Raw genomic sequence first — 21958 nt, 5'->3', positions numbered from 1 at the left:
AATAGATTAATAAAACTGACAAATTAAGAGTTTGCCAAGGGACTCCAGGTCATCAGCGATACCCAAGGTACCTAAAGGAACTGGGGGGAGGGAGGGGGGGAAGGGAAATAAAGATTCTTGCTATTTCACAGAACAGTCCTATATAAAATGACTATGATGAATGTCAGTTATGGAAAGAGTTATTAATGCTACTTGCAGCAACTAAACTGAAAAGAGTTAAAGAGCAATTTTAAAGTGACTGAAGCATAACTCAAGTGATTAATTAGGTAAGGCATAAAAATGCTACTTCAAATTCATAACAGACACAGTTCACATCTATAGGAATATTCTTTTGGGATCCTTTTTTCCAGTTCTATTTCTTGGACAAGGATAAGCCTAAGAACAATTAATATTTTGGGGTTTGCTTCTTTGTTCTGCAGTGATAAGCCAGACTGTCAACTGCTTATTGCACCACTTGTTCAGAATGAAGGATCTGCAAGATTTTGGGTCCTAAACCTGCCTTTACTTCTATCCCATCTGCTGCGGAGGTGCCCGTAGAAAGGTTTCTGTTAATATTTAAAAAAAACCCAAAAAACATTTTCAGAAGGCAGCTGTCATTTTTAAGCTTTTTTAATCAGTTAACTCTTCTCCTGACTCATCTGCATTTCATCTTTTTGTTGTCTATATGTTGGTTAAAGTATCTTTGATATCATCAGGTTAGACATGCTGCATACTTATTTATATAGAAAAAGAGGTATGGCGTACTAAAACCAAAATGCTTTACTGACAGCCCATGATTTTTCAGCTCTGATACTGATTTAATGTACGACAGGATTTCCTTTGTTTTCCAAAAGAGTAAAAATACAGATGCACACAACAGGAAACGTACAATAAAGTTCAGGCCATAGCATAACATAGTCACATACACTTACTGATATTGAACATTACATCAAAAGCACTTACCTACTAACAAGGTTTTACTCAACTGCTGTAGTGACTGCCTACAGCAATGCTAACATGGTACCTCAGACCTGAGATATTAAATGGGGACAGTCAAAATAAATTGGAAGATCTCCAAAGCCCAAGGTTTGGTCTGAGGGCAATTTATGAAGATTTATTATTTCCTCTGGGTCAACATAAAACCAAATTTAAGTATTGACTGAGAATCCATCTTCAAACTTGTTCTTTATAACAAACTGTCATGGCTTAGCCCCAGCCTGGCCAGCTTCAGCAGCTAAAACTAAGCAGTTGGCTTCCAGTTCCCTCCCCCTCCGAGCCCCCAAGGAAAGGGAAATTAAAAGAAAATAGCCAAAAAAAAAGGAGGGGGGAGAAAACAATAAAATATACAAAAACATATGAAATCGCACCCCTATCCCTACCCTTGATGACCGTATGTATCACCACAAATGCTGTAAAGCGGGCACCACAGAGTCCATGAGTGGCAGAAGGGAGACTGGGCTTAAAAACTGGATTCAGGAACACATGAATCCAGGAGCAGGGGCAAACAGACAGACAAGATCCTCGCTGGATGTCAGGCACCACAGAAGACAGCAAGAGCCTTGTAATCTCTCAAGTTTATACCAAGTATGATGTATATAGGATGGAATACTCTGTTGGCCAATTTGGGGTCACCTGTCCTGTCTGCTCCTCCCTGCAGGTGCGATCTTTTTTGTCTCTTTGACTTATAGCACTCCACTAGGTTAAGGATGGCCTTGGTTACTATTGGACTAAGTCTAAGCAACAGCCTTTCTGCATTCCAGTGCCCTGTGTTACTACTGCTAGAGAGAAACACTGCCTGAAAAACATGCAGTTAACTACCAGAAAATGAAGTTACTTAGGTGATACTTAGTTGAAGTTAGAAACCTGATTCTGCTTTGGCTCAAACCAAAACAAAAGGTCTTTAGTGATTCCATGGCTATTTCCAAAAGGCAAAGGGTGTTTTACGCAAAGGAAGCAACTCAAAAGAAAACTGGTGAAAATATGAGTTACCACATCACCTTTAACAAAGTTATATAAATCAAGTGCACTCATAAGAAAGGAAATTACATATCTTAAGCTTCAGAAGCATAGGTAAAGCACATTTTATCTGGAACAAACAGAAAGAGATGATCAGAACTGGGAAACTAAGCAGCAATATGCTACACCTTCAGGCTACTTGGAGGTAATAGTGCCAGACAGCCTAAGAGAACTGGGCATGTCATTTTGTTTAGACTTCAAAGCCAAAAGTTTCCTTGAGATTCTTGGAAAAGGAGCACTGAGATGAAAATGAACTGTTATTAAAAACAATTTTGAATTATTACACTGCTTTATGCATCTTTTTGGTGAACATGTTTTCCATCTCTGTAATCAAAGACTTCTTTTTATTTATTAGAAACTTGTTGCACTGTAACCTTGATCTCACCCAGTTTTAAAAGAGAGCTCAGATGAACCTAACTGAAAAAAATCAAGTGTTTATCCTTATGTCTTTATAAATCCCATTAAACTGTGCGTACACAAATCTGAGACAAATCTGAAAGACCAAGATACAGGAGTAAGCCTTCTTTTGAACTCCAGATGTCAGCATCTAGTGACAGATTTTGAGGAAAAGCCCTTCCTATCTGGCAGACACAGACCAGCAAGAAGTAGATAGCATAAATATAGCTGAATGTTATGAACATTCACTAGGATAATCAAAAAGGGAAGTGCAGAATAGCCAAATGAAAGCTCATAAGTTACTCTATTAATGCTCAGATCTGCTATAAAATATAAATCAAGCAAAACAGAAGTGGGAAGAACCACTCTCTTTCCACAAATTGCTTCAAAAATTATCTTGCTTCTCTCACAGGTTTTTCTACTCTACCAACTGCATGGCAATTATCAAATATGAAGTCTCACTTCTTAGCTTTCTTCTTTGGACAGAGAGAATTAATCATTCAGTCTTTGAAAACAATCTGATATAAAAGAAAGACTAAATAAGATTAAGAGATATTGGAAAGAAGACACTTAATCAAAGAAAATTTCTAGCTTTACTGTATTTTGAGTTTACTGTATTTTGAGTTTATTTTAAGACCATCTAAGGAACTGAAAGGTGCATGAGTCCATGGGACCTGAGGAGATATACATGTGAGTCCTGAGGGAACAGGTCGATAAAGTTGCTAAGCCACTATCTATCATATCTGAGAAGTCATGGCAGTCTGTGAAGTTCCCATTGACTAAAAACAGGAAAACATAACTCCTATTTAAAAAAAAAATAAAATAAATAAAAAAAAAGAAGAATTAAAACTGAAGATCCAGGCAGCTACAGGCTAGTCAGTCTCAACTCTGTGCCTAGCAAGAACATGGAAAATATCCTCCTGGAAACTCTGCTGAGGCACATGGGAAATAGCAACATTGCTGACAGCCAGTGCGGCTTCACTAAGGGAAAACAGTGCTTGATGAACTTTGTGGCCTTCTATGGTGGGGCTACAGCATTAGCAGATAAGGGAAAAGTAACCAGCATCATCTATACCTGGATTTGTGCAAAGCATTTGACATTATCACACATGACATTCTTCTCTCTAAATTGGAGAGACACAGATTTGACAGAAGGCCCACTTTGTGGATAAGGAATTGCCAGTATGGTCACACTCAGAGACTTCTGGTCTACAGCTTAATGCCCAAGTGGTGACGAGTGCCAAGTGGCGTTCTGCAAGGGTCAGTACTGGAACCAGTGTTTAACATCTTTCTTGGAGATACAGACAGTGGGATTGAGAGCATCCTCAGCAATTATGCTGATGACTCCAAGCTGTGGAACACAATAAAGATGCAGGGGGGAAGGGATGTCATCCAGAGTGACCCTGACAGACCTGGGAGATGAGCCTGTGCAAACCTCATGAAGTTCAACAAGGCCAAGTGCAAGGTCCTTCACCTAGGCTGGTGAAATCACAAACATAGGCTAGGCAGAGAATGGATTAGGAGTAGCCTTGAAGAGAAAGACTTGGGGGATGCTGGTGGAGAAGTTCAACATGAGCTGGCAGTGTGCACTTGCAGTCCAGAAAGCAAATTGTACCCTGCGCTGCATCAAAAGTGTGACCAGCGGGTTGAGGAAAGTGATTCTGCCCCACTACTCTGCTCTTGTGAGATCTCTCCTGGAGTACTGCATTTTAGTTCAGCAGCCCTCAGCACAGTAAGGACATGGATCCAGTAAGGCAAGTCCAGAGGAAGGCCACAAAGATCATCAGGGGGCTGGAGCACCTCTCGGTCAAGGACAGGTGAATAATTGGGCTTGTTTAGCCTGGAGAAGAGAAGGCTCCAGGGAGACCTTATAGCAGCCTTCCAGTACTTAAAGAGGGCCTACAGGAAAGATCGGGAGAGGCTTTTTAGCAGGGACTGTAGTGATAGGATGAAGGGTAACAGTTTTAAGCTGCAGATGGGTAGATTTAAATTAGATATTAGGAAAAAAATATTTACTGTAAAGATGGTGAGGCCCTGGAACAGGTTGTCCAGAGATGTCATGAACATCCCTGGAGGTGTTCAAGGCTAGGTTGGATGAGGCTTTGAGCTACCTGATCCAGTGAAAGGTGTCTTTGCCCATGGCAGGGGTGGGGGTGCATGGAACTAGATGATCTTTAAGGTCCCTTCCAACCCAAACCATTGCATGATTCTGTGTACAACATTCCATGATCCTTTTGTTCTTTTTTCCCCTCCAAACATGGAAAACCATTTTTTCTTGCCCCACCTAAAAAACAGTATCAGTGTCTAAATATTTGTCAAGCCTGACTGATTGGAATGAATTTTGAACAGGAGATGCTTTTGGCTCTCATGGTACAAGATTGGCTTTCTGCAGTCACCAACTTTCTGAAAGCACTTGCATGTATTGCCCTTTCCTGATGGCAGCGTATGTCAATTAACTACAGAAACATGCAAGCAAATCTTCAAACTGATGTCATGTATAACCTATAGTTGCTTAATAGTACTTTGGCTCAACTCAGATAAGACTCTCAAAAGTCTTCTTCCCCCAGTCACAAGAACGTAGTAGTATAGACACTGTTTTGTTTTGAACAGACTGACTGTAGGGCTACAAGTGCCCTCCTCTGGATATCAGATGCTACCTCAGTTTATTCAAGGAATATAACAGATGACTGTGTGATAATGAAAAAAATTACTGAATTGTAAGCTTGCTGGAGTAAGTTACACAGACAAAAGAGCATCAGCCAAATAATTCAATAAGAATATATCAAGCTGTGTAATTTAGCAAAGTCCTACTGTATTTTATAGATAATTTCTCAGTGAATGTTTCTTAACTGAGCACTGAAAATTGATCTCTAATCCTATCCTTTTCAAGGAGGATTTAGATTAAGAATACACCTCCTTTTTCTTCCAGCTCTGAAAATGAGTTTTCCAATTGTTTCTTGTATCAACGAGGATAATCTATACATGAAAGAAACCATTAGAAGATCAAATCCCAAACATTAGTATAGCTTATACCTACCTACCAATACACAATGAGATAGATAAAGGCTCCTGATTTCCAGCTGTACTGATAGCATTCACAATTCCAAAATGCACCGAAGTACATCTATAAATTAGTATGTGCCTAAAATTTAGGTACCTGGATTTGACAATCTGCATACACATTCACATACCTTAAAGATTAATTTTAGTGCTGTGCATTGCAGCACAATTTGTATGTTAATGATTACATAGCTATCCAAAGAAACATTGTAGACATAGCTTTGTGCTATAATCAGAAACATATGGAAAGTTATGCACAAAATGGAAGCAAAATCAAGAAAGTTCTGTCCTGAAGCATTTACTGTGTTCCACTTCAGCTATCCAAGAAACAATCAGTTTTCCATTCCAAAATACAAGCTAAGAACAACCAGGATGTTTATGCAAGCTTTGACCAAGTTGTCTCTCATACTCTATACAGCTTGTGCATTTTATTAGATGAAATAATATGGGGGAACAAGTTATGACACAAATAATCTGTGTTTTATTTTATTCAGTATAAGTACATATTATTCAGATTCAGAGAGTACACATGCAGTGCAGCAACCCTTCTGAGATCCATTCACATTAGAAAAACCCCACATCTATTTCCACCTTACAAAAGCAGACTTTAATTTTCTCGATTTAAGAACTGAACATCCAAAAATCAAAAAGTGGAAATCAAATTTGGAATTTGATAGCATTCTAGAAAACTACGATTACTCTCATCAGGTGTTGCTTTTTTTTTTTTTTTCAGCTGATATCAGCATTTAGTTTTTTGAGGTTAGAGTCTGGAAATTAACATATAAATGGACAATAAGTTCTTTCCACCGCTAAGTGATGTGAGAAAGACATCCACTGCTACTGTGTCCCAAGATTTCAAATGCTGGGACTCCATTGCACAGTAGGATAAACACATTTAAGTCTTACATAAAGTACACTTAAATATTTTTTAAATGTCTCCACCTGGATTTTATTTTCTCACTTCTGGCAAACACAGCAGCTTCTGAAGCTCTCAGAACTACTGTTAATCCAAGTTACAATTGGTTCATAGATAGGAAACAGAGTAAGGAAAAAAAGAAAGATCCAGCTACCAGAGAGGTAACTTTCAGCTTGAACTGTACTTGATTTGAGGAAAATCTTGGACCTCGCACAAAACTCTGCATTAAGCAGACATGCCATGTAAAACGTAAACAAAAGTAGCAACAGTAGCATAAAAAACATATTAGTAATTGTTGCAGGCTGGTTTTGGAAATTTAAACAAAGTTAATCCAATAACCAGCAAAAGAACCAAACATTAGTGAAAAAATTCAAAGCCCTATTCAGATTCAACAGTGCAGAGGTGTTTCAAACTGGGTTTTTTTTCTATCAAAATTTGCTGATAAACATGATAATTCTGTGAAGAATGAATCAGAAAAGAATCTGTGTATCTCCTGCCTGAGCCTGAAAGCCCATGCAAATACACTCTGATAACAGATTAATCTTTTATTTTCCTCTGACTGCATTGGCTATGCAAGTTTATGTTGCTGTCTGTAGGTGTGTGTAAAAGATGAAGTACAGGTGATGGCTGAAAGCAAAGAACTTGCCATTGTAGACATGATGGCAAGTGTGGAAACACCAACCCACAGTCTGGTACAAACACTAGAAAGGAAAACACCAAGGCATTGGCCATCTTCCTCTTGCCTGGCACACAGGCCTACTTGCAGACATAGCACTTATTGGTTAGGACTTGTACACAATGATTTTCTTGTTATCCCAACATTAGGTGCTCTTTTAATAGAAAGATTCCACAATTATCTAAGCTTTAATGATTTTTCACCACATATGCAAGTTTGTGACCTCTCAGACCAAATAGCATGCTCATATTTTTAACTTCTCTAGATCTTTGAACTGACTTTATTGGTCTGTATTGCTTCTCGGTACATCTTTGTCTGAGGAAAGTCATTAATATGCTGGTTACATCCTTTGCTATTCACTAATGAAAATGTTAAATTAGATCAGACATAAAATTGATCTCTGTGACACCCCACTACACACTTCTCTCCATTCACATCCCAGCTCAATATGCTGTTGCTTATCATTATCTTTTGTTTACAGTTTTTTGGACAGTTTTCAATCCCTCTGCTATTCAAGCCAATTTCCAGTAATTTTTCAATGAGACTTTGCAAACCACAATTTTATTAGATTTGTGCTATCACAAACACTTCATTAAATTCTTCATGCATTAAGCTTCCTATATTCCTACATTCACTTTGTTCGTTATTCATTAGATGATTTTAAAATTATGCATGCCTGATAATTCTTTGTTCTTCCCTTATCCTACTGCTCATCAAGCTTTGAGCGTTTGCGAAAGCAGTATTTCTTTCAGTATATTACTAAGACTTAAAAGTTAGGACTCTTGTACAGTGCTGTAATTTTTAAAATCACGTTTTCTATCAGCAGCACACTTATCTCAGTGGCAGCTTCTCAGTTCTCCACGACTTTCCATAAATCACTATATGCGGTGTGATAACCATCCTTTAGATCCTGAGGATGTATATGCTTAGAATAGCCAATCAGTACTTTTCCCCTCTGGAATATTTTCTTACCAGCTCTAATTTGCTTCATTTCTACATCCCTATATACAAAACCCTGCATTTGCAACAGCCTTTATTCGTCCTGTAATGTGCTAAGGCCTTTCGCTTCCGTTTCTTATCTTTCACTTGTTCTATGCTGCAATTAATAGCAATAGCGATACCTTTCCTTCCTCTCTACAGAAGCAAACAAAAAATTACTGGGTTTATAGCTGGTTGCTTAAACATCATTTAAAAATCCACTGACATAGCACAAATCATGCAGCACAACTCTGAAAAGAAAGCTTTTGACTGACACATTTTTAAATACAAAACTACAAATTCAGAAGTTTCTAAATTACTATAGTTAACTTATAAATCCTTTAAGAAACTTTAACCAAATATCTAAGGAAAGATATACTCCTTTTGTTTAACTATATAATAAACATCAACTATATGTAACCGAAATTTTGAACTTTAATACCATGCTTACATCATTTGTTATTTTGGAGTTGGCCAGACTGATTAATTTTTCAGGATGTGGAAAAAAAAATACTTGCACAACAAAGATCCTCAAATAAAAATCAACTGCAGCTAGATCTAATTTTATTTGTGAGCTTTCAGCGAATAGTAGCAAGTTCCTGACACTGTAGGATAGATTCACTAGGTAATATGCAAGCAATTATATAGCTAATATGTCTTTGAAAGGCAGAACTCAATAAAGGGGTATACCCTGTATACACCTAGGTATCCAGCATATATGTCACGAAGAACTTAAGCCAGTGGATCTTTCTATGGATTATACTTACCATTTAGTAATTCATAAAATGCTGCTACACTGTAAAATTTTGAACAGATCCATACAAAAAAAATCACTGCTGCTGCATTGTAAAGACACAAGACAAAAAGCACAAACATCTTGTTTTCTATATACAACAAAAACACCAAAACCAAGAGGAGGAAAAACCTGAATGTAGAATTATTTTCAAAATAATTTTTTACTCTGTGAATAACTTCTATTTTAGCTACCTAAAATCTAGCTGTTTAGTCCAAGATGGTAATTTGACTAACTTGATACTGAAAAGAAACGAATTCTTGGCTGAGGGAGAGAATGGTGGCAGGTGCCCAAATGCAAGCCTCTCATGCCATTTTAGCTCTTTGTACAGGGCTGTCAGATATAACGGGACAACAGGTAATTCTGCACTCTCCTGGAGTAGCAGATGGAGACGTATAAGCAGCCCTAAGACATTAAGAATGGCAGTAGACCTTCTTGTATCAAAAGCAGATACTAGACCATGAGCTCAAACTAGATGCCTCTACATGGCTACAGACAGGTGAAAGTAATTTTCTTCCATGTGTATTTGTTTAGGTAAGCAAAATAGCAGAAGAATCTAACATAAGTTTGAACATAGATGCAGTAATAATTGGAATGTAATTTTGAACGTGAATGTGTGTGGAAAATTGCAGAGGGTGTACCATAGTATCGCATGAAAGTCTTGCTTTAGGATGCCTAAGAGTAGATTTAAAACTACCTTCTGGCAACACACTTCAAAGCACTCATACAGTGCATACTCTCTTGGCTAACACTCTAGTTTAATTCTAGAAATTTCCTTCATTCTTTTGAGCTCAGTTGAGCTTTGGAAGCTTAGCTTGAATACAGTTACCATTTAAAACTATTAAAAAGAAATTACAGCTTTGAATGGGAGTTTTTATGAAAGGATCTTTTCTCTTCAGGGAAGTTTATACATGAGCATAGGAGCTACGATTAGATTAATGAAATGTAAATTTTACCTATTTACATTTCTGAATTCCTTTTTCTCATATTTTAATTAAATTCTTTTTCTCCACAGTGTGTTTTCATCATGATCACTTCAACATGCATCTGACAGTAGTTGATTTGCATTTTAAGCTGTTTATAATCTCACTCTCAACAATCATCTCTTATTTGCACTTCTTGTAATCTTCTTTGGCACACGGAAAAGGTATTCCTGTCTTCACAGGCAGAACCAGGAGTACTGTGGGAGCTACCAAAGTACACACCAACAGTGACAAGAGTAATAACTTAATCTGAACTATTTTCTCTTACCTGCTCTTCAGAATCAATTCACCCATCTAACATTAGCACTTTACTAACATCCACCAATGAGCTGCCAAAATATTTAACTTAAGAATTGACAAACATGTCTTGGCTGCACACATTTAAGTATTAAAAATCTGGAAAGCAAGCCGTATGCTGCCTATGTGCATTTTATATACACAGACATGAAGCCTCATTATGCATGTTATCATCAGCCTAAAAGTGTTTCTTACGCTCAATAAAGTTTTGGCCAGGAAAATCAGTACTGGATAAAAGCAGTCACCTGTATTCACAGACATAAGATTTCAAATAAGAGATAGCATCAAAAGACCTCAAAATTTCAACATAGTTAATAGCAAGCAACATCAGGAAGAGACAGAAATGTATAAGCAAAAGAATAGCCAAAGTGATTTTTTTTTTTATTTGCCAGCTACAGTATGCAAGAGACTACTGCAAAGCAATATAATTATTGACAGTATAGAGCACTTAAATAAAGAAACGTATAACCTTAAACCCACAGTCAACACTCAGGCCCCAAGAAGATTTATTTTTCTTGGAAAAATGCACTAGAAGAGCTTTTCAGTTTTTTTAATCTTACAGTTTACTACCACCAATAGCATCTGTATACTATTTAAAGGCCCAGTATTGTGAAGAAGAAAATGTAAATATGAAATTAGAAACTTGTTTTGCTTACAAATTGAAGTGGCACACACAATTGCAGTAGGGTTGTTTTATGTGTTTGACACTAAAGCCTTAAGCTCCATACATTAGAAACTCCATACGTTAGAACATTTTTAATGTGTTTAATAGAAATACATGTGCATGTGAGCATAAGAAACCCAAGCTGCTACACAAACAATATAACATTTATTTCCTATAATTGTTCCCAAAACTGAGAGGGCCACAACAAGAAGAGAATCCCATGATTATGTTCACACAGAATCAGGAACCCATTCTCATTCCTACCACAGAGAATTTTTTTGGAAAAAAAAAAAAAAATTCTTCTGCAAAGAAATTCCAGATACAAACTCGGCTTGTCTGCCAAACACAGTAGGTGCCAAAAGATAGTGTCTTTGAGGCTTATTGATGAAAACATCAGCAATTCCATCAGGGTAGAATCAATAGTCCCAAACTTCAGTGGCGTTCTTGGAGTGAGACTGGGCCCTTTGCCACATTTGGTCTTGTTTCACAGTCACGTTATTCTGCTATGCAAATTTAATTTCTAACAAGGCTTTATTCAGCTACCAAGCCTTAGAAAAACAAAACCAAAAACATCTTCTGAAAAACAGACTAAGACATATCCCTTCGACTTCACACGTGGATAGATCAGGTGTGCTGAGAAAGAATCAGCACAGCTACTGTAAAGAGAAATTCTGCTTCCAAATGTCCTACAGATCTCATCAGGTATTAGTAAGTAGAAATTTAGGGGAATCAAAGGGCAAAAATCTTACTTGTTTTTTTAAGAAGCCTCTCACAAGTTTTCATATCAGAGATTAGCAAAGAAACTCAGTTACCACTGGATTGAATGAAAAGTTGGAAAAACACAACTGATCAAAAAGCAGGAAGCCAAAGGCAGGGCTTAATGGCTACTTTTCCACTACTGAGGAGATGAGTCAGAAGGACAGCCCACCATGAATCACTGCTGGGAACAGTTTTATTCAACATCAGTTACTTGCAGAGGAGGTCGTTTAAAAGGTGAACGCACAGTAGGTACATGATACTAAACTTTTCACATTGACAGTGAGGATATCCTCACAAACTAAGCATGCGAAAGATAGATGAGCTTTCAATCTCATAGATAGGCAGAAACAATAATCTAAACCATCTATAAGAAATCCGAAACTAAAAGTGACAACATAGTAAACACTTCCTAGACTCATCACTGATGTTTCCCTGATGCTATCAACTCAACAGACACCAGGGCTCAAAGGGAAGCAACTAAGCATTGGTTATACCTCAGGAAAGGTATTATGAATAAGGCAGAGGGGCTATTAACATAAGGTCCCTCCAGAAAACCTTATCAAGATGACATCCTGAGCAGCGTATGCAACTCCACATCTTGGAAAGCACACAGTTGAGTTAGACTCAAAGTACAGGGGACTGTAATGAAGTACAGACATATAAGCAAATAAAATGCTTAAAGGCTTGCAGCATCTGCACTATAATGAAAGATTAAGAAGGATAAGCCACCTTACTTTGGAGAGAATACTACAAAAGGAATATGATTAAGTTTTAGAAACTTCTAAATGCAGTGAATAAGTCAGCACAGAACTATTACATAATAAAATTCACAGTACTAGAACTAAGAACCACTTGATAAAGCTAGTAAGACATACCTTTAAAGCAGGTAAAATAAAACGTCATGCAGAGACAATAGTCTTCTCTGTAATTTGCTGTGACATCTCAAGGTTGCAGATGCAAATAGCACCTTTAAACTAAAAAAATAGACTAAAAATAAAAAACCACAATTAACAGGTGCAGAAAGGGAAATTAAAAGGCATAAGCAAGACCTTCTCTGCCAACACTCCTAAAACAGCTGTTCTAAACCAATGAAGAACTGAAGAAGTGAAAGTAGAGTGAAGAAAACTATAAAGATCAGGTACTATCCCTGAATAGCACTTCCCATTGCTCTCAGCTGGAGAGTGTTAAACTGGATGGCCCATTGCAATGACTCAGCTGGGCCTTCTTACACCCTAATGTTCTTAATTTGCTTTGTCTTTTACCCTGGAGAAATTAAATTGTTTAAATATGAAAATGCAATTATTAATATAAGCAAACACATGCTTATCAGGCAGCATGTTGACTCAGTTAAGGTAATACACAGTACTTCCAAATAAAATGGCAGTTTACTTCATATGAGGAATAAATATATTGCATTTAAATAAGGTGACCATATTAGGCTTTAATATAAATCATGGTTGCATTTCTTCAGAAATACTCGATTTTCACAAAGGCATTTTTTATCAACTGTTAATTAGCACTGTGTACTTTAAGTATCATATCTGAACATTCATAATTCTGCACTGACTTTGGAAAACATAAGATTGTCAAATTCTACCTTGTTTATCACTCTATAAGGCTGTTCGGTTTTGTACCTGTAAATAACAGGAAATCTGACAGAAAGCACACCGTCTCCATTTTCACTGAATACACTGAAATGAACATAGGAATGAGAGCAACTTCTTCATGACATGAAGAACTTCTACAAAATTCAGTCACACCTATTTCCGACTTTCAGGGGCATCATATTAAATATTATGTAGTAACTAAAATTGGTGAGGTTTTTCTCTCATAAGAATTAAATTAAATATCTATATTTCTGATATTGGACTGAAGTGCTTTCTCAGAGATAACTGCCTGCCTAGTGAAGAGAAAAACACAAAAATATATTCAGATTAAAACTCTGTCCTTACTGACAGGCTGAGAGAGTTGGGGCTGTTCAGCCTGGAGAAGAGAAGCCTCCAAGGAGACCTAAAGTCACCTTCCAGTACCTGAACCGGGCTACAAGAAAGCTGAGGAGGGACCTTTTACAAAGGCATGTAGTGATAGGTCTAGGAGGAATGGCTATAAATTGGAGGGGCAAAGATTTAGACCAGACATTAGGAAGAAATTCTTCATGATGAGGGTAGTGAGACACTGGAACAGGTTACCCAGGGAAGCTGTGGATGCCCCGTACCTGGAGGCCAGGTTGGAATGGGGCCCTGTGCTGCCTGGTCTAGTGGGAGGTGTCCCTGCCCATGGCAGAGGGGTTGGAAATGGATGATCTTTAAGGTCCCTTCCAACCCAAACCATTCTATGATTCTGCGATTCTCCGTGTGGGCTAAAATAATCAGACTCAATCAAATTTGGTCCAGATTAACAGTACTTCCTGTTTTTTTCAGGTCATACATATGTCCTTTCTTGTTTTCTGCACTGCATGTTGCAGGAAAGTCTTCAACATGCATTTTCTCTGTGGCTATGATGGTACTATGAAAGTCCTACACAGAAATGGTCTAAGTAGAGGACAGGGTTATCTAAAGTAAACAGCAGCCCAGCAGTTCTAACCACAGAGAGGCAGACTGCCCAGGACTATGGAAATTCTTCCAACACCAACCTCTCGCCAAGCAATATTCTTTCTCAGCTATTCAGTTCTTCTCTGGTAAAAAAAAAAAAAAAAAGAAAAAGGAAAAGGGAAAAAAAGCGCTCTACTAAGGAGTTAAGATATTTGATGGTAAGCTTTTGCCTTCTTATATACAATGCACAATTTTTTATAAAGTATTTCTACAGACACTAGCTTGAATCCACTTCAGCATCAGTGGCTTATCACAGCTGGAAATAGACAGTAAAAGACCACTGTTCTAACCCTTTTCTCTCATCTGTCTGCATCTGAAATTGTTAAAAGTAGAAAATATTAAGCTCTCTGTGAGGAACTAATCCTGCAGATTGCTAGTTGATACATTGCATTATGTTGCAAATAGGTTTATTCACTTTTACTGGGGCCTATACATACTTAAACTATTTCTAGTTCTAAGTGCTAAATCTGGTAGAAGTTTCAGCTCCAGATCTCTGGTAGAAATAATCAAGCTAAAGTGCTTCTCCAGATTTGACAAAACTAATCCTTTTGCAGTCAGATCCTTGGCAAGTCAGAATACACAGACAGGGAGGCTTAAAGTCGAAAAAGCCACCTGATGTTACTTCTTTCTAGAAGAAGCCTAAGAAGCCTAAAAGGACGAAGACCAAACATTGTGGTTTGTTTTGAAATTAAAGATAAGATCCATTAAATAATCATTAATTTGTAGATACAGGTGGGTCCTAGAATTGACTAATTCTGGCTGTGTTTACACAGGAGATTTACATCAGTCACTCAGATACACTAAGAAATTCTACAGATCACAAATTCTAACAGGTAGTAGCTGCACCACCTCAGAAACATAAAAATAGGTGTTAAGTACTAATTAAAATTAGACCAAGTCAGAAAGTTTCTAGAAAAACAGGATCTATCACTGAGCTGAACACTGACAACTGCAGTCTTTCACACCAGTATACCACACTACAGAAAATGTTCTTTAACATCTTTGTTTTTATTTAAATACAGTTCATATAGCATGAGATACAAGAAAAAATGGGTATTGTACTATTTGATTCTAGCATTTCTAAATTTTAAAATGAAAAATGAAAAACAGAGGCCATTTGAGAATACTTGCTTTAATGAACACAGAATTTTCGTACAGTCCTATGCCACTGGTTTGCAATTAGTAGTTAAGTCATAAGAAATCATTGAGCCAGCATATAATTAGGATGAAAGACGCAACTATGTGTAATGCCCATAATTAGGCCTATGAAAGCTGAAACAGGCAAAATCATTAAATTAGTTAATGTTTAAATCAGATGGACACTGCACTACTCACTAAGTTGTTTGCACATGATGTCAAAGGTATATAGGCAAATTATAAAAATACTGTGCAGGCACTTTACAGGAAACCATGCTTAAATTGCCCTTATACTGACTCAAGAATACCGCCTACTGTGTTTCAACTACTGTAGTAATACAGTGCAAAAAGATACCACAGCACAGTAACTAACACGAACAAAAAAACCACAAGGAAAACATTGTTTTCCTTTTGAGGACCTTTTAGAAGTGTTCCATTTCTACCAAAATTTCAATACAAAGTTTGTATACTTATTTTTTTTAGCATGCTTTAGGAAAGAATGGAAACACTGTTTACGGCTCAGACACAGATAATTAGCTGCACAGATATTAGGTGTATGCATCATGTTCTATAGTTCCTGTATTTTACTGACAAATTTAGAGCAGTTTCTTTGGATGAAATCTGTTTTTGTGTTTTATGCTAAAAATCAGGAGGCAGACTGTGATATTGAAAGCAAACTAGCAGGAACATAGGGTCCTTCTGATAGTGCTGATAGTGCTAAGACTGGTAAAAACTACAGGAATTTTGCCTGTGGCTATCAGTCTGGTACTGAATCCTTTCATAGTTTCTGTAAATCTGCCTCTATATCTGCCCAAAAAAAAGTTTACTTCAGTACTCAGTAGCCATGAAAAGACAGTACCCCATTAATTTCAATGTGTTTAATGTGTTTTAATATGTTAGCTCTACAGCAATGGTGTTCAACTAGAAAAGATTCACTTAGTAAATGCCTTGAATATTTTCTTGGCTCATAAAGAGCTACAAAGTACTGCAGGGAGCATACTGTACAGTTATTAAATGCTATTATGAGATATGTCATATAATTGCTGAAATCCGCACAAAGCTAGAAAACAAAGAACCCTCAACATTTTAACTTTAAAATTATACAGTACTTCAGTAGCTACATTTTCACTTCATGAACCCAAAAGCTCTCCTTAGCTAGAACCTACATACAATCACATCCAAGTTGAAAATGTAACAGTAAATGCGACAAGATAGATGATAAATGTGGTGTTACAGTTCAAGGATTTACAATCACAATTTGAATACATTATCTGCAGAGACAATTTTCACAATTTATTCATCATTTTAGAACTACTCTGAAAAATACAGAGTGACTTTAAATATTAGATTGATGATACGCATCATGGAGTAGTTGAAACACGTATTTACTCAGTGTGTTCATGTGCTTTCGTGTAATATTTTGCTGAGGGACAGATTCTAGGATAGCAGCATTCTAATTTTCTTACTGCTGAGAATCACACTTTTGTCATTTTATTGAAGCACTCATATGAGTTTGGATTCTCTAATATCTTTTGTAGTACCTGCCACTGGGTATAACTGAATATCAATCCACAAAGAGATAGTTTTCTCAAATTATGTATTAAGAAGCTCACTGTGGAAATATAAACTGGAAAAAAATATAGGTTTCTATTAAGTATTGAGAAGTCATTATTTCTTTCCATCTTCCTTGTTGCCAAGACTTGTTATCACACTAGAAGATGCTATATCTGCATGACCAAGGAAATTAACAGCTCACATGGGAAGTGATGCACACTGTACCAGGCAGATGTGGTATGTCACCTCAGGAGCTGTGATCCTGGATGCTACGAGAGACAGAGCCTCTATGGACTGTGTGAAATTAAATAATACAGAATTCCCATACATGCCAAGAAACAAAGGATACAAATTAAATACAGACTAAATAGAGGAAAGAATGGACTAGTGCTCTGGAAAGCATTGTCCAACAATGAAAAGATGTTCAGGAACCTAAGTCATCCACAAAATGCCATCATGAAAAGAACTAATATAACCTCATACACACAAAAGCAAACTTCATTTTCACATGTTTTCATATTAATATATACTCTGGGGTAGACCCTGCAATATATCTAACTTTTCTAGGAAAGATATCAATAGTTCTGGTGCTCCATTCTCAAAACAGATGTTGAAGGATTGTGAACTATGTTGAAAGCAAGCCACAAATAAAATTTGAATGCCTAAGAACCTGTTTTACAATCAAGGATTCTAAGAGCTCAAGCTGTTTTACTTTAACAAAAAGAATGAAGAACTTGATTACTCCATAAAAGTATCTCCACAGAGGGAAAAAACTAGGTAGTAAAGAGCTGTTTAATCTACCTGAGAAAATGAAACAAAACGCAAAGATTAGAAGCTAAGATGACACGTATTAAAATTAGAAATTAGGCACACATTTCTACCACAACCAATTAGCAAGTACATTTGTAAGTTTTTCTGACGCCTTTTGAAGAGCTCCTTTTAATCTGAAAAGACACAATTTTATGCAAACTTCTGATCACAGTTCCTGCTGATTTTCTCACAGATAAAACTGTAAGAACTGATTATATGAAATGAATGGTCATCTGCTACAGAAAGGACAGGGAGGAGGAACACCATGTTCTCCTCCCTGTGACAGAAGAAGGAGTACCTTGATAAAATGCAAACTTACCTATGCTTCACTAGACATGCCATAGTTCAAAGGAGTCAACCAATTTGTCAGCAGTATATCCATAGAAAGAAGTTCACTGAGAACAAGTTAAAGCCTGAAGTTCTGAGCTCCTTAGGATTTGGAATATTGCAGTCTTAGACATTTAAGCTCTAAGGGAGCATCCAACAAGATTTTTGAGTACTTTTTCACTCATTTACTTTCAAAAAGAGAAGTCACAAGTTTAATGTCAGTTATTTTCTGTTCTGAATCTAACAAGAGACACTATAATGAAATGTCTCACCAGTGACTGAAAAAATGGAAAAAAAATACAGTCAGGCTTTCGGTAACATTAGACAAACAACATTAACAGATTATATTCTACACTGAAAACTGTAACAAGAATAATAATTGGAATAATAATTGCCAAATCCAAGTAATGTAATGCATGCAAGTATTCTAAGTCAAAGGTTTCTAGTAATTTGGCAAGTCCACTTACAGGCTTAAAATCAGCTGATGAACCAAAAGCATCTTGTTTAAAGAGCAGAAGAGTAGAAAATTCTTTATTAACTGATCATTTACTGTATGCTAAGCACAGAAAGATGGATACTAAGGAATTCATGCTGCTCTGTAGCTTCATAATTTTTTTTTTATCATTGATGAAACTAAAGTAGAGCAAGTTGTTGAATCATTTTATTTATTGCAAAATTATTTTTTTTCTTTGCTAATTTTTGAGTCTCATTGACTAAATTTGTCTTCCTGGATAAAATAATCTTATTCTATCACCAACAGTGGAAAAGCAGCCTTTTTCATTTTTCCACAAGAAATGTTATGTATATATTCCAATCTGTTTCAATTTATTTATTTTCTTCCTTGGTTTTCCCATAAATTATCCATTAGGTGAATTAATATTTGACTGCACCACTAAACAAAAGCCAAAATCTGTAATTTCTAAATTAGGCAAAAGAAATTTATTCAACTGTCATATTTAGCATAATGTTTAGAAATTATTTTAACTCTGAAAGTTATTTTAATTCCATAATTTGCTGTCTTTTCACATTTACCCTAATAACTGTGAATTTTTCACTTTTAAGTTTTGACTCTGTGGTTATTCGGACATACATTCCAATTCCAATTCTTAAGCTATGCAGTCAACGAACTGTTTGACACAAAAGTCAAACTATTCAGTCTTGCTCAAGTGTGCCTGCTCTACAGTTGCCTGGTCATGTGAAGCTTCTAATACACCAATAAACCAACACTGAATGTCAGTCAAGATCTGCCTTAGCAGAAAAATACATATATTCTTATTCAGAGAAAGAAAACCACAAAACTGTGGCTCTTTTGAGCTGCCTTTCTCAGTGACCTGCCCAGAGTCTAAAAATGGGCCAACCACACAAAACAGAAAACAGCTAGAGAAACAAGGTGAAATAATCTTTGTCATTTCATTTGTCTAGTGTTAACAAATTACATGAAAACAATCAAGAATAAATACAAAAATATTGTAAACTCTAAGAACAATTTAAAAAACTTTGACATAAGGACATAAAGAAAAATGTGTGTGCAGCATGTGGGGAATTACAGTTAGGCTTAAAAATCTTCAGTGGAAGAATGCACTGCACCTTAGCATGCTGGAGTTTGCTTTGCTACATTTAATTTTATACCAGAATCTTGCTTGAAAGAGCAAGGTTATCAAACACTCTGATTTGCAAATGGTTTCAATAAAAATTGTGCCAAAATTATATATTGGATTTTTTTTTATTTTCTAATCTACAGCTAAACCCCAAAGACTGAACAGGGTGAAAGAAAAGATCTTACTCTCTATTGAAGTGAGTAGTTCTGTTGATTAGTACTACAGACTCATTACTGATAGCTCTGGCTAACTCAAAAAAATCATGACTTTGGAGCCAGAAATCAGGGTGGTACTTTTGAGTCAGATAAGCTGACAGCCAAAAGCATCTATAGAGATAAAAAACTGAAGAATGTTCAGTCCTTCTCCAGTAGAGGAGAAAAGTATTTCTCATGGGCAAGGAACTGGGTATTTTTTGAACTTGGGCATATATCACAAAAGTCTAGTTTAATATCTGTAACTGTGGAAAGAAATATCCTAGTCTGTTCCAAAAAATAATAATAAAAAAAATAAAATAATTAGTTTCTAGCAGATGACCAAATTTTCAACCACCTCTCAAATTACACTTAAGTAGCCAAAGGGGGCAGATTGGTTGTGACAATGGGCCTGCTGATCAGCTCCCCTCTGAAGACAGAAAATCCTGGTAAGTCAAGCTTGATGTTTTATCAGCAACATTCTCCAACTTCTAACAATTTATGTATGTCTGAAAAGGAGATTTAATAGTTACCATCAGTTTAAAGCAGTCTCCAAAGTCAAACAAAAATATCTTAATGGTATCTCTAAAAGGTATCAACAAAGGTATCTTTCATAACCTTTTTCTGTAGTAGGGAAGAATATACAGAACAAAACTGACCCAATGTGCTGCTGATTACTGCTGCAGAATGAATGATCTCATGGACAGAGTAAGATACACCAAGCTGCTATAAAGATATTTTCTCCAGGCTTATGACTCACAGCAATGGTACTTACAGCACCAGGTCTTCTGACTTCCTCACTTATAATTATCCACTTTTCATCCATCTGTGGGGAACAGAGGCCATGAATGAGAAATTCAGTTTTGTGAAGTGTTTTAATTCATGACTTCCTTAAAAGAGGAACTATCTTATAAAACGTTCCTCCCCCTTTCTTTCCTTGATACCATACTCCCACTACCTCAGGAAGGAAAACACATTTAGCTTACTGCTAAAGACAGCAAGAGAGTGTTATATAACACAGAAGTCCTACACTGCATCAGCAAATTGTGATATCCATTTTTTCTCTACTCTCCTCTTTTCTTTTTCTGAAACGTACTTCCAAAATTCATGTTCTTTATATAGGCTTCATGAGCAAATGTATTTTCTCTGCCTTGGAATTTATCACAGCGGTGTGGAAGAAGTCATACCTGGGACAAAATATGTGAAGCAATCATGGGAGATGCTAACATGCGTGGCAGCCAGTTACAATCACTTAGTTCTAGGGCCTTCTCTCCTGCCTGAGCACACAGGGACAGAGAAGATTTAGAAAACGGGGAGAATGTGAGGTCGCTGTGTGGTGCATGGCTGATATAGTACTGGGCTGCAATTCTGTTTCCAGAGATATAGGGGTATAGCGTAAGAGTAGAAGATATACAGTGATCATGGGAGAACAAGGTAAAATAAAGAATATGGGAAGGTTGTTCTAGACATTAGTACTGGATCTAAGATGTTGAAGATGTAAATTGCTTTCATTTGCATAATTTCTGTAGAATTTTCACCATTGTAAATTATTGGCAATTTTAAATCTAACCACCATTTGAGTACACGGCAGTAGAGTGTATGAAAACATAATTTCCCGGAGTAACCTTGCCAAAGAAATAGATTTTCTTCTAACGTGGCAAAAAATCAGAGAAGATTGAAAACCTATTCAAGGAAGAACAAAATGTTGAAGTAATCCAGTCTGAAGGAAAGTGTAAGATTAGAAAGGTTTTCCTATGTTTAGAGTTTCAATTTGTACTCATCTTTTTTTTTTCCTTCTCCTGGAAAACACAAAATAACAGGTTTTTTTACAATATTCCAAGGGTGTAACTTCATAAAGACTGGATAAGCCTCGGAACCATGGTAAGTTTTAAGAAGAAATACAGGGAAAGATAAGGTAATGCCACCATAGATCTTTCCAGGCAGTTCCCATGATGCAGCAAGGGGCTATGTATGAAAAATCTGTGGTGGCACTTGATGTCACTTTAACTGGCAAAGCAGAAGCTGAATTACATAGTAAGAAAGTTGAAGAGAAGTTATTCAAGGAGGACCATAATTTAAAAAAAATAAAAACACTTATCACAAAAAGCATGTAAGTATTTTGAACTAGTAGGTTTTGTTTGCTTCTTTTAAAACTTATTCTCTTTCTTTCATGCCATCTCATGCTCACATACCCATATATACTAAAAATATAAAATAGAATTGTAAGTAACTC

At 36.5% G+C, this 21958-nt stretch overlaps 1 protein-coding gene across 2 annotated transcripts in view; it reads right to left on the bottom strand.

Annotated features, from left to right (window-relative positions):
* Window positions 1-21958, bottom strand: part of SGCZ (sarcoglycan zeta) — a 419779-nt gene that overhangs the window by 378473 nt on the left and 19348 nt on the right. The window contains exon 1 of one of the 2 annotated variants that reach the window (XM_069855983.1): window positions 11508-12108. The exons of the other annotated variant lie outside the window; for it this stretch is intronic. The gene's annotated coding sequence lies outside the window, so the exon portion shown is untranslated. Of the gene's footprint in view, window positions 1-11507; window positions 12109-21958 lie in introns of those variants that run through there. 2 annotated transcript variants of the gene reach the window in all.

This window comes from Phaenicophaeus curvirostris, chromosome 4 (genome assembly GCF_032191515.1).
Source record: "Phaenicophaeus curvirostris isolate KB17595 chromosome 4, BPBGC_Pcur_1.0, whole genome shotgun sequence".
In the NCBI taxonomy this organism is placed as follows: Eukaryota; Metazoa; Chordata; class Aves; order Cuculiformes; family Cuculidae; genus Phaenicophaeus; species Phaenicophaeus curvirostris.
Note: the sequence above shows the minus strand (reverse complement) of the source record. Positions and strands in the feature narration are given on the sequence as shown.